Here is a 13,305-nt window from a genome sequence, read left to right on the forward strand (position 1 = left end):
CACCATTGGTTAGAGTAACTTTTAAAATACAGGCACACGGGGCTAGAAAGACAGCTCAGAGGTTAAGAGCACTAGCTGCTCTTCTAAAGGCCCAGGGTTCAATTCCCAGTTCTATCTGGGGGCCCACAACCATCTATAAAATCAGTTCCAGGTCCAGGGTATCCAGTGCCTTCTTCTGGTCTCTGTGGGCACCAGGCATACAAATGTGTGCATAGACATACATTCAGGCAAGACACCAATACACATAAGATTTGAATGAACTTTCAATTGATCAAAAACCTAAATGTAAGAACTAAAATTACAAAGCTACTAGAAGAAAACAAGGGAAGTACTACAAGATCAAGACATCAGTGTAGACAAACCTTTCTGGATAAGACTTTAAAAGGATAGACAGCAAAATCAAAGTAGACAGTTGGAATTATATCAAAATAAGAAGCTTCTTCATGCTGAAGAAAACAATCAATGACACCAAGACAACTTGTGGAATGGGAGAAAGTAACTAATTATCCAACAAGGCAGTAATATCACCATGAATAAGGAAAGCAACAGCATTTTGATGATAATATTCCAGGATTATTTTTGTTGAAAATAAATTTTCATGCAATATATTCTGATTATGGTTTCCTCTTCCTCATCTCCTCCCTGACCCTCCCGACCTCCCCGCCCTCTCAACTCCATGCCTTCTTTCTCTCTCTCTAAGAAAACAGACAGACAAACAGGGAAGACAAACAAGGATAAAACAAAATGAAATAAACTAACAAAGGAACAAACAAAAAAGGAACAAAGAAAGAATACAAAAATGCACACACACACACACAACCCATAAAAACACAAAATCAGAAAGGATAACATACAAGGAAAAGATTAGTACAATAAAAAAATAATAATTTAATTTAATCTTAAAATGTTCAAACAAAGCAATATTAGACACAAAAAATCTCCAAAATATCATTTAGTTCTTTTTGTGTTGGCCATCTACTGCTAGGCATGGTGCTTGCCCTTATGTGTGGATTGTATACCCAGTGAGATTCCGTTAGAGAAACTAGTTTTTCTGTAGTAAGTGATCGTTAATTAAAGATAGCTTTTAGGTTGGGGATGGGAGCTTCTGTCTACTTCCCCATCTCATTTCTGGGACTCTGTCTTGTTTAGACCTGTGCAGGCCCAATGCATGCTGTCGCAGTCTCTGTGAGTTCATATATGCATCAATCTGTTGTGTCTGGAGGACACTATTGGTATAAACCATCCCCTCTGACTCTTTAAAGTTTTCCACCTCCTCTTCTTGAGCACTGAGGGGAGGGATCTGATAGAAACATCCCATTTAGGACTGGATATTTCAAGGTCTCTCATTGTCTGAACATAATTCAGTTGTTGGTCTCTATCAGTTTCTATCTACTGAAAGAGAAAGCTTCTCTGATGATAACTAACTGAGAAACTGATCTATGGGTATAGCAGATTGTTGTTAGAAGTCATTTTATCACTATGTTCCATTAGCAGAAAAAATAATATTTGATTTTGCCCTAGGTCCATTGCCTTTCTAGGCTCAGCTTCTTGGCAACACAAGCAGTGTTGGGGATTGGTTCCATCTCATGGAATGGGCCTTAAATCCAATCAGATGGTGGTTGGTTACTCCTACAACAGTTGGCCCACTACTGCACAACCATAGCAAGCAAGGATGTTAGCATTGTAGATCAAAGGGTTTATAACAGTGTTGGCGTTTACCTTTCTTCTCTGGTAGCATGCAGGGTAACTTCCAGTACCATGAACACTATTCAATAGGGGTGAAGACCCTAAGTAGCCAATAGCTTGACTTCTACATGTTCAATGAGTCATGTAGGTGTTGTCTTCAGCAATAGAGCCTTGTCATTAGTTTGTGGAGAGCTACCGATAGCTTTAGCAATGTTCTTAGTTGTTTGGGGGTTTCCATAAGGCCCCATTGGCCAAACACTCAGATGTAACCCAATCCTAGCACTGGAAATTTCACTTGGTGGAAGAAGTGTTTATTTGGGTCTTTGTCTCCCTCATGCTTGGGTGATTCCATTCATATTTCCATAATATATGTATCTATTTTAAGAAGTTTCTTCTATGGTATGCCTCTGTATGAGCCTTCAAATGGTCCTTAGAACAGCCATTCTCAATCCATGGATCACACACACCCCCAACCCATCAGAAAATACAGATATTTACATCACGATTCATAACTGTAACAATATTAGTTATAAAATAACAATGAAAATAATTTTATAGTTGGAGGTCACCACAACATGAGGAACTGTGTCAAAAAGTCACACATTAGGAAAGTTGAGAACCACTGTCTTAGAGATTAAGTAGTCCCTTCCCATATTCCCTCCCTTAAATCTTCTTTCCTTTGCCTTTACATTTAATCCTCTTATTCTGGTATCCTTTCTGTTTCTCTCTACATGTTCTATTTCCCCTTTCTTGGAAGATCCTTTCTTCTCACATAGTTCCTTAACCTAAAGCTAACCTTTGTGGTTATTCAAATAGTAGCTCTATAGTACAATTTGAGAATGTGGATGGTGATACCTCTAGATGTTCTTTTATTATTTAGGATCATTTTACCTATCGTGTGTGTGTGTGTGTGTGTGTGTGTGTGTGTGTGTGTGTGTGTGTGTTTCCATATGAAGCTGAAAATTGTCCTTTCAAGATCTGTGAAGAATTGTGTTGGAATTTTCATGGGAATTACATTGAATTTGTAGATTGCTTTTAGTAGGATGGTCATTGTTACTATATTAATCTTACCAATCCATGACCATGGGAAATCATTCCATCTTCTATTATCTTCTTCAATGTCTTAAACTTTTTATCATACTTTTTTTTTTACTTATTTTTCTCGAGTTACCCCAGGATACACTGTTTGAGGCTAGCATGAAAGGTATTATTTCCCTGATTTCTTTCTCAATCTGTTTGGCATTTGTACATAGGAATCCTATATATTTTGGGGTATTAATTTTATATCCTGCTACTTTGTTGAAAGTGTTTATCAGCTGTAGGGGTTTCCTGGTGAAGTTTTAGGGCCATTTGTATATACAATTATATCTTCTGCAAATAAAAATATTTTGACTTTTTGGTTTCCAATTTGTATTCCCTTGCTCTCATTCAATTGTCTTATGCTCTAGCTAAGACATCAAGTACCATAATGAATAGGTATGGAGAAAGTGGACATCCTTGTCTTGTCCCTGATTTTAGTGGAATTGTTCTGAGTTTCTCTCTGTTTGGGTTAATGTTAGCTGTGGGCTTGCTGCAAAACACCTTTATTATGTTGAGATATGTCTTTTGTATCCCTAGACTCTCCAGAACTGTTATCATGAATTTGGATTTTGTCAAAGGCCTTTTCTGCATCTAATTAGATGATTGTGTGGTTTTTGACTTTCAGTCTGTTTATGTGGGGGATTACATTTATTGATTTACATTGTTGAATCATTCCTCTATCTCTGACATGAAGACCAAGCGATGATAGTAAACAATCATTTTGATGTGTCCTTGGATTCAGTTTGCAAGTGTTTTATTGAGTATTTTTGCATCTATGTTCATAAGGAAAATAGATCTGTAATTATCTTTCTTGGTTGGGTCTTTATGAGGTTTGTGTATCAGAATAACTGTGGCCTCATAAGAATTAATTGGGCAGTGTTCCTTCTGTTTCTATTTTGTGAAATAATTTGAGGAGTATTGGTGTTAACTCTTCATTGAAAGTCTGATAGAATTCTGCACTAAAACCATCTGGTCCTGGGCTTTTTTTTTTTTCTTTTCTTGGCTTAGGAGACTTTTAATGACTGCTTCTATTTTGCTAGGGGTTTAGGTCTATTTAGAATTACAATATCCTCTTTGAATCTTTTTTCCTTTGATGAATATGTAGTATTCTTCTGACAGCTTGGGTTTGAAGAGTATTTTGTCTGGTATTAAAATGGCTATACCTGCTTCCTTCTTGTGTCCATTTAGTTGGAATATCTTTTTCCATCCTTTCACCCTGAGGTGATGTCTATCCTTGAAGTCAAGGTGTGTTTCTTGGATACAGCAGAAAGATGGATCCTGTTGTCTAATCCAATGTTAGGCTGCACCCTTCTGTGAGGAATTGAGGGCAATGATGTTAAGAGTTGTCAACAAGAAGTGTTTATTTATTCCTGTAGTTTTGTTATTATAGTGGGGATCCCCCTCCTTTTAATTTACTTGTTGAGGATGATAATAAATTCTTTGTGTTTTCTTGGGTGTGATTAATCCCTTCAGATGACATGTTTCTTCTAGCACTTTCTGTGGTGCTGGATTGGCAAATACATACTGCTTAAATTTGGTTTTAGCATGGAATATTTTCTTTCTCCATTCATTGCAATTGATAGTTTTGCTGGTTATAGTAGTCTGAGCTGGCATCTGTGTTTTCTTAGAGTTTATAGAACATTTGTCCAGGCTCTTCTAGCTTTTAGAGTCTCCATTGAGAAGCTGGGTGTTCCAATGTGGCAATTCTCAACCTTCTTAATGCTGAGACCCTTTTATACACTTCCTTATATTGTAGTGACTCTCAATCATAGAATCATTTTTGTTGCTATTTCATAACTGTAATTTTGTTACTGTTATAAATCATAATGTAAAAATCTGTGTTTTCAGATGCTATTAGGTGACCTCTGTGAAAGGGTTGTTTGACCCTGGGTCATAATCCAGTGGTTGAGAACCACTATTCTAATTTATCTGCTTTTACATGTTTCTTAGTCTTTTCCCATTGCAGGTTTTGATATTTTTTTTACTATGTAAGTTTAATGTTTTGATTATTATATGCCAAAGGGACTTTCTTTTCTGGTTCAGTCTATTTAGTGCTCTATATGCTTCTTCTACCTTGATAGGTACCTCCTTCTTTAGGTTAGGGAAATTTTCTATGATTTTATTGAAAATATTTTCTGTGCCTCTGGCCTTGGTTTCTTCTCCTTTCTCTGTTGCTATTATTTCTTGGATATTATGTGCCTGAATTTTTTCAGATTTAACCTTTTCCTTTGACTGAGATATCCATTTCTTCTACCTTGTTTTCAGCACCTGAGATTCCCTTTTCCATCCCTTCCCTCTTCCTCCCATTGGGGCCACTGGGGGTCCTGGGTAGAGAATTTTTAGAGGTATTAGGCTGACACAAAAGTATTGGGTGAGGAAGGAAAGCAAGGTTTGGCAGAGTCCCCAAGGAATGGAGGGAGGACAGAAGGGAGGACAGGAGGAGGACAGGAGGGAGGGCAGGGGGAGGAGAGGCCCTTACAAGTGCTCTACTACAGAACTGGAGAGGAGACTGGAGAGATGGAAGTGGTGAACAGGAAGGAGAGTGGAAATTGCCTACCTGCGTCCAGATCAGGTGTGTCCACTGAGGATCCCAATAAAGCTAATTGTGGTATTCTAACACAGGAAAACAAGGTCCTATGAAGGAGACTTTTCTTCCTATCAATCCTGAAAGCACTTTGAAAGTTTCTAGTTACAGAACAGATAGTATCGAAGACATTTCTAAACCATAAGAGAAATATCCAGCCATTCCTTCACAAGTTTTGGTGGATTTTTGTTTGTTTTCATAGTGGTCTTGGAGGAAGCAATTGGTATATTAAGTAAACTAAGATAAAGGAAATAATTAGCATAAACAGTGTTTGCTAGGAAATTCTACCTACTAGGAACGCCTACACTTTTTCCCCCTTTTTGTTCTTTATTTCATTTTGGGCATATTAGCCTTTTAGAGTTCTAACCAGAATATAATATTTAACTATAAAGTTTATAAATACATTACATATAATATCAATATATATTTCTAAGCACAATCATGTGTCATATTATAATTACCAATTTATAGTCAAAAACAAGCATTTAAAAATACTAAATAACTTGTTCAAGGTCATACTTGGCAAATGTCAGTCAAGACTTTGAATTACATCAGGTTCATGAATTTGGAGCATTCTGTTAGCCACTCTGCTATGAAACCTTACATTGAAAGCATGATTCATCACCCCAAAATTATTCCCCTGAGAACCAATCATCAAGTAAATGGTTTCTTGCATAGACTTAATCTTTTGTGAGTCATGACCCTTTTCTGAGTCTTGGTCCTGATTCTAAGACTTTATTTTCTCTTGGCAAGTGCTGGGTGGTGATTGTAAAATCCTATGTGGCTTTCAGCCATAACTTGTCTTAGACCTCAGGAAAGAGGTTAGTTAGTGCAACAGTTCCAAATAGACTCTCTTTCATTTGCTCAGCTTTCTTCTGATAAGATAAGTATGTATTCCATTATTCACAGAAGGCTCTTTCTTTTACAAAAATGCCCCAGTTGAGATGGTGAACTATATGATTATCTTACCATCATATCATTGCCGACTGCTCAAAAATCTAGAGCCCCCCTGCCAAGGAAGTAGGGGACATTTCTTCATGCCTAGCAACCTTGCCTTTAAGTCAGTCTTTCTTCCCCAATTTTCATTTCATTCTGAGAAAGATCATTAATCTTGGTTAATCACAATCCTGTCCTACTCTTCCAACTGAGGATAGGTTAATAACTCAAGATGGACAATCATGGCAACCCATCCCTGTGGGCAGTAGGTAAGTGATGCAGGAGAAGTCAAACCACTACTGAACTTAAAACAAGATCTATTTATGCAGCAGCAACAATTCCTACCAAATGAAAGAAACTTCTACACAGAATGAGAAGAAGTGAACACCAGGGCTTAGAGTGAGTGATTGTTGGAAAGCAGGTGATTGCATGTACCAGAATGAGCAAAAATGCAGCCTAATAAGCATGCTCTCCTGACTCGGTTCCATACATTTTAATTTAATTCTATCAACTATGCTAGTATCTTTGCATATATGCTAATAAACCCTTTTCGTCTTATTTAATTTGAATTTAGTTTCTATAACTTGCAGATAAAAATATTCTGACACTTCATATCACCCGAAGTTCACCCTTCAGTGATTTATACAAAGATATGAAAAATGCAAATAATGCCCCATTTCCAACCTGGAAGAATGTCAAAGAGACATATATAGATAGATGGATACCTACAGGCTCATGTCATTTGTCCAAGAGACATATATAGATATATGTATACCTATAGGCTGGTGTTATTTATACAAAAGGCTCCATGCATTAATTGTTTTCTTTTTAATTTTTTTCTTATTTTGGAATATTAACATGTATACAGTAAGATATCTTATGCACGTGTGCACGCCACACACCCTGAATTCAATTTTACAATCTTATATAATACTTGTAATAACTTTGTGCTTGAAACAAAGTTTCATGAGGCAGATATTTCTGTGTGTGGCATCATGCTAGTGTTTAAAGATGTCAATTTTAGAACACTTCATTTCAGACTTTTTGCTTAGGTATGTTTAACCCTGCCCACTTCTTCACATACGTATACTTATATACGTGTATATTTAATATTCGCTTGTGGGAAAAAGACCAGTTAACAGTCACTTAAACCATAGGTAATGGCATGGACTAATTTTAAATTTTTTGAAAAGTAAATCAGTGACATTTATTAAATGCTTTTAAAACTCAAAATCCTTTTTATCTGCAGTGGTTTTAATGAGAAGGCTCAAAGACCTGAAGCCTTAGCCACTAGTGAGTGGAATAGTTTTAAGATTATTAGAAGGTTTAGGAGGTGTGGGTTTGGTAGAGTAAGTGTGGCCTTATTGGAGGATGTGTATCACTAGGGAAGGTCTTTGAGGTTTCTAAAGCCCACACCAGGCCCAGTCTCTCTCTCTCTCCTCTCCTCTCCTCTCCTCTCCTCTCCTCTCCTCTCCTCTCCTCTCCTCTCCTCTCCTCTCCTCTCCTCTCCTCTCCTCTCCTCCTCCTCCTCCTCCTCCTCCTCCTCCTCTTCTTCTTCTTCTTCTTCTTCTTCTTTTCTCTCTCTCTCTCTCTCTCTCTCTCTCTCTCTCTCTCTCTCTCTCTCTCTCTCTCTCTCTCTCTGCTTGCTGCCTATGGATGAGGATGTAAAGCTCTCAGCTTCTGGTCCAGCACCATGTTTTTTTGCCTGCCACACTTTCTGCCATGATGATAATGGACTAACCCTCTGAAACTACAAGCAAGCCTCCAGTAAAGTGCTTTCTTTTAGAGTTGCCTTGGTCTTGGTGTCCCTTCACAGCAATGGAACACTAACTAAGACAGTATCATTTAAGGTAGCTTTAGTGACAAACAGGTTAGGGAAAAAAGGAGAGAACCCACATGAGTGAAACTTATGCAAAAGAGAGAGATTCAAAAGAGAGAAGGGACAGTGGTGGTGCGCACCTTTAATCCCAGCACTTGGGAGGCAGAGGCAGGCAGATCTCTGTGAGTTCGAGGCCAGCCTGGTCACAGAGTGAGTTCCAGGAAAGGTGCAAAGCTACGCAGAGATACCCTGTCTCAAAAAACCAGAGAGAGAGAGAGAGAGAGAGAGAGAGAGAGAGAGAGAGAGAGAGAGAATGTAACACTAGAAGGACCCATGTCTTCTTAGATTAAAAAAAAAAAAAAAAAAAAAAAAAAAACCTCTGGAACTAAAGGAGGATAAACTAAGTGTCAGAACCAGCAGAGACCAGGCAAGTCCAGGAACATCAACACTAGGAACACTGTAGACTAGCAGAAGTCTGGCCCACTGGGCTCCAATCAACTTCTACTTTGATGGGTCTTTGTTCCACTTTCCAGGTTCCTTAAAGGCCAATCTTTGGTTATGCATTTCTGTCCACAGCTGCTCCACCCATTGACTACAAGAGGCAGGGAGAAGGTAGCAAAGACAGAATCTGCAGTGTTAATTCTTATCTCCACACTGCTTTTGACTGCCCATCGACATTCATTCCTCTAACACTCCTCTCTCTCTCCCTCCCTCCCTCCCTCTCTCCCTCTCTCTCTCTCTCTCCCCCCCTCCCCTGCTCTCTCTCTCTCTGCCAAAGATTCCTCTTCTAACACTAACAAATACTCTGATAACAGTGGCAAGCCTGCTCACTACCTTCACAACGGGAAATGGAAGCTCCAAAGGGCCACTGCATCAGGAACAAAAACCCTGTTTTGCAGGCTGCTGCTACTCATGGAGGTCAGTGCTTCTCAAACTGCCTGTAGGAAAGGGGCAATAACATTTGCTTCTCATATGCCACGGCTGAAGTCGTTGGAGAAATGTAATAAGAGTGAATTGGTAAAAATTAAATTAAAAAGAGCATCCTCGGCAAACCTCGATTTATTATCACATGCAATAAGCACGGAATTTTCAACACCCATGGGACAGGAATATTGCAGTACTCCATTTCTGTGCACTGGCAACAGTTACCCTACATTGACTTATAATGCTCTGGATGATACCCATTCCTGGCCCAGTTCTGCTTTATATAGTCCAGGAGGCTGTACCTCCCTTGTCTTCCCGACTCTGTGATGCCCAACTTTGGATGCCCCCTCGGTCTTCTCCCCAGTAGAGTAACCTGAGCCTTGGGGCTTGAATCCTGTCAGTTCTTAATGACTTTGCCCACAGGAGGGGAAGGAGAGCCCTATAAACTCTTGTCCCTGAGCACACTAGGAAAAGAGAAAGATCCTATGTCTCCTATCATATGTCCCCCAGGTCCATTTGTACTTCCCTCACTAGACAGTCTCAGTCACCACAGATAGGATAGAATTCCATCTTCTGCCACTTTTCTCCAGCCCCAAAGAGCCCAAGTGACTCATTTTATCTTCCAATTCAGAAGAATCATACTTATTCTGTGACGAAAGAAACATTTCTCCCTTGTGCACCAATGAGCAATGAGTGGCACTAGAAGAAACAGTCAAGAGTTTGCAAGGAAGTTGGTGAGTCGGAGGAATTGTTGGACACATCACTGCCCCTTCCCCTCCACGTCTTCTAGCTACACGTCAGTTTGAGACCAGAGTCCGATTCTCCCTGGGATTCTGCAAATTGCTGTGTTATCAGGTAAAAGATGTCCTGTGAGATTCCAGGACTTAATATTAGCGGCCATTTGACCCAATTATAAGGCTAGCACTTTTATCAATAGAGAAGAGGAAGCAATTAATTACTTTTGAATTTGCTTCTCAGCTTCATTCTTTAACCAAGGAGCTCCCTTCACAGCCAGTTTGGGATAATAAGGTGGAGTATGAAGGGTATAAAAGAAAGTCTGTGGTTGACAGTTCTGGCAGGGGCATAGCCAGGAGAAAGAAGGAAAAAGAAATGCAGTTCCCTTTCTTAATGTAGGTGGCTAAATATAATGCAACGTGGAGCTGACTGTGATGCTGACTGGAGCCGACTGTGATATAGGCAGGTCTAGAGGGTGTGGAGATGGAGCACTCATATATGGTTGTAGCCTTGTCTGCTTTGATGATAAGATGTCTGTCTATGGAGTGTGCATAAAGCCTCTCTTCCCACTCCAGTGGATGCATCTCCCATGCATCTCCCCTTCATTGTTGCTCAGAAAGGCCCCACTTTGAAGGAGGCTCTCAGCTGTGTGAGGGAGCATTAGCACAGTCAGGTCAGCCCAGGCTCTTTGGCATGCTTGTTCAATGGGCTCCAGGACTCTTGTACTCTGAATCCATTCTAAGTGACCCATGTTTTCAGCTTTTTTTTTTTCTTCACTCCTCCAGCCAGTTTTTTGTTTCCCTGAGTGACAGGTCCCAGAACGGTTACTGAGCCTGTCTTTATGTCATTTTTCATCAAGAAAAGTGACAGTGAGGTGTAGAGTCCAATACCCTATCTACTTGGAAGTTTTCTTCCATTACTACGGTCCTTCAGAGGTAGCCCTGCCAAGGGGTAGGGTGGCTGTGAAGACACTTTATTTAGTACTGATGTCATTTGTTATCCTTAAAAGCCATTCTCTTATGCCATAGTCTATTTCGTTTTATTACTCGTGTGTATGTGTGTGTGTGTGTGTGTGTGTGTAGGTAATGGAGTGATGTCTTAGGTACTGTTTTATGTCTGGGAAAAGACACCATGACCAAGGCAACTTAAAAGAGAGAGCATTTAGCTGGGCTGTGGTGGCACATGCCTTTAATCCCTGCACTTGGGAGGCAGAGGCAGGCAGATCTCTGTGAGTTCGAGGCCAGCCTGGTCTACAGAGTGAGATCCAGGAAAGACGCAAAGCTACACAGAGAAACCCTGTCTCGAAAAACCAAAGAGAGAGAGAGGGAGAGAGAGAGAGAAAGAGAGAGAGAGAGAGAGAGAGAGAGAGAGAGAGAGAGAGAGAGAGAGAGCATTTAATTGGGGGCTTACAGGTTCAGAGGGATCGTACATGGCCATCATGGAGTGTAACACCAGGCAGGAAGACATGGTGCTGGAGCAGTAGCTGAAAGCTTATATCTTAATCCACTGACAGGAGGCAAAGAGAGGGGGGGGGCACTAACTGGGAATGGCTTTCTTGGGCTTTTGAAACTTCAAAGCCTACCCCTAGTGACATACTTCCTCCAAGGCCACACCTCTTAATCCTTTCTCAATACTCTACCAACTGAGAATCAAACATTGAAATACATGAGCTTATGGGAGCCATTCTCATTCAGCCACCACATTTTACTCCCTGACCACCCTAGACTTGTGGCCATCGTAATACAAAATGCATTCAGTCCAACTCCAAAAGTTCCCATAGTCTTTTACAGTCTCAACACGGTTTCAAAATCCAACGTCTCTTCTGAGACTCAAGGCAATCTTTTAACTGTAACCTTCTGTAAAATCCAAAAGCAAATTACATACTTCCAATATACAATGGTGCAGAATAATATACATTACCATTCCAAAACAGAAGAAAGGGAGCATAGTGAGGAAATACTGGACCAAAGCAAAAATGAAACCCAGCAGGGCAAACTCCAAACTTTGTATCTATGTCTTCCACTCCTTCCACATTTGCTGACTACAGCACACTTCTCTCTCCCTGGAGTTGGTTCCACATCTCATCTGCAGCTTTCTGTGAGAGGTATCCCATGGCTCTGTCATTGCCAATATCCTGGGATCTTCAGTGCAATCCAGACTTCACCTTCACAGCTTCATGCAATGGCCTCTCCAGGCCTCTAAACAGGGACTCCCCTGCCACATGTCTGGCCTTGGTGGCTTTTCTCACATGCTGAGGAAGATTCCACAACCTCTTTATACCCACTAATTCTTCCGAAACTGTCCACCGACAGGGAACCAAACATTCAAACTTATGAGCCTACAGGGCCCATTTTCATTCAAAACACCACAAGAGGTATCAGGGGATAACAATTCTCCCCTTCTACCTTCTGTGAGTTCCCAGGGGTTGAACTCAGGTTACTGAGTTTGGAAAGCAAATACTTACTCTCTGAGGCACCGTGTCAGCCCCATGCCCCATTTTTATCAAAGAAGTTTTTCACAAAGCCATAAGCAATGGGTGAGGAAGGACCAGCAGCATGGCAGTCTCAGTGGGCATGAAATCAATAAGCTCATAAAACTCAGTTGTACTTTGTGGCTTGATGGAATTCTGCCAGGAAAATTCATCTTTGTCCTTCCTTCCTCTGCTGTGGGTCTGGATTCCTTACCATAGCACTTAAAATTCAAGTATGTTCTTGATTCAGAATCCGAATCAGTTAGGTTTCTAAAAATAACAGCCCCAGCAAAAGGTAGCAGTCTTTCTCCAGAATCTGAGAGTGTATATCGCAATTCTGCTAATAGCATGTGCCAGAGGCATTTTTCAGTGTTTGGATCTGCCTTAGTCACTGCATAAACCTGCTCTAATAAGGAGATAATATATGGAATAACAATTTAAAAAAGAATAAACACCAGACTAAATAATTATATATTGGGAAGATTTTCTTTTTCCATGACTCAAAGTTCTATTAGGGCCCCAGCTACCCTGAAGTGACTTTATCTCTGAAATCTGATAGAATCATTTCTAACTTAGAGTTGACCTCCACATGTGCTTACTGTTGCAGCAAAATAACTTCTTCTGAGTATGATATGACTGTTGACTATGAAACCCAGTAAATTCATTGGTTTGCCACATAATACATAAGCAATCAATGACCTACTGATTTCTTTATGTATCCCTAGGAAGTCACACAAGAAACTGACAAAACCAAAGATAAGTCTAGGTGGAGCAGTTTCATGGCTCATGTTGTGAGTCAAAAGCCATGAAAGTGAGGTTAATTTGTTTGGGGGTGGAGTATCCACTGGATCAATCCTAGTATAACCTTCTTCTATGTGGTAGTGAGTAGCACACCTCCTGGTGAGTGTGATCTTCCATATGAGTATGGGCATATCCTCAAAATTTCAGATGGACTAGGGAATGTGTTGTAGCCCTTGAAAATAGCACATATAAAACGAAGTTATAAACAAGTTATTGTAGCAAGTTGTGTGGCCTTTGCTGTGAGTGATAAAACATACAAATGATGCTGTG

At 40.1% G+C, this 13,305-nt stretch overlaps 1 protein-coding gene across 7 annotated transcripts in view; it reads right to left on the minus strand.

Annotated features, from left to right (window-relative positions):
- Hhla2 (HHLA2 member of B7 family) overlaps positions 1 to 13,305 on the minus strand; it is a 98,619-nt gene that overhangs the window by 36,554 nt on the left and 48,760 nt on the right. The gene's annotated exons all lie outside the window — the stretch shown is intronic.

This window comes from Peromyscus maniculatus, chromosome 12, assembly GCF_049852395.1.
Source record: "Peromyscus maniculatus bairdii isolate BWxNUB_F1_BW_parent chromosome 12, HU_Pman_BW_mat_3.1, whole genome shotgun sequence".
Lineage (NCBI taxonomy): Eukaryota > Metazoa > Chordata > Mammalia > Rodentia > Cricetidae > Peromyscus > Peromyscus maniculatus.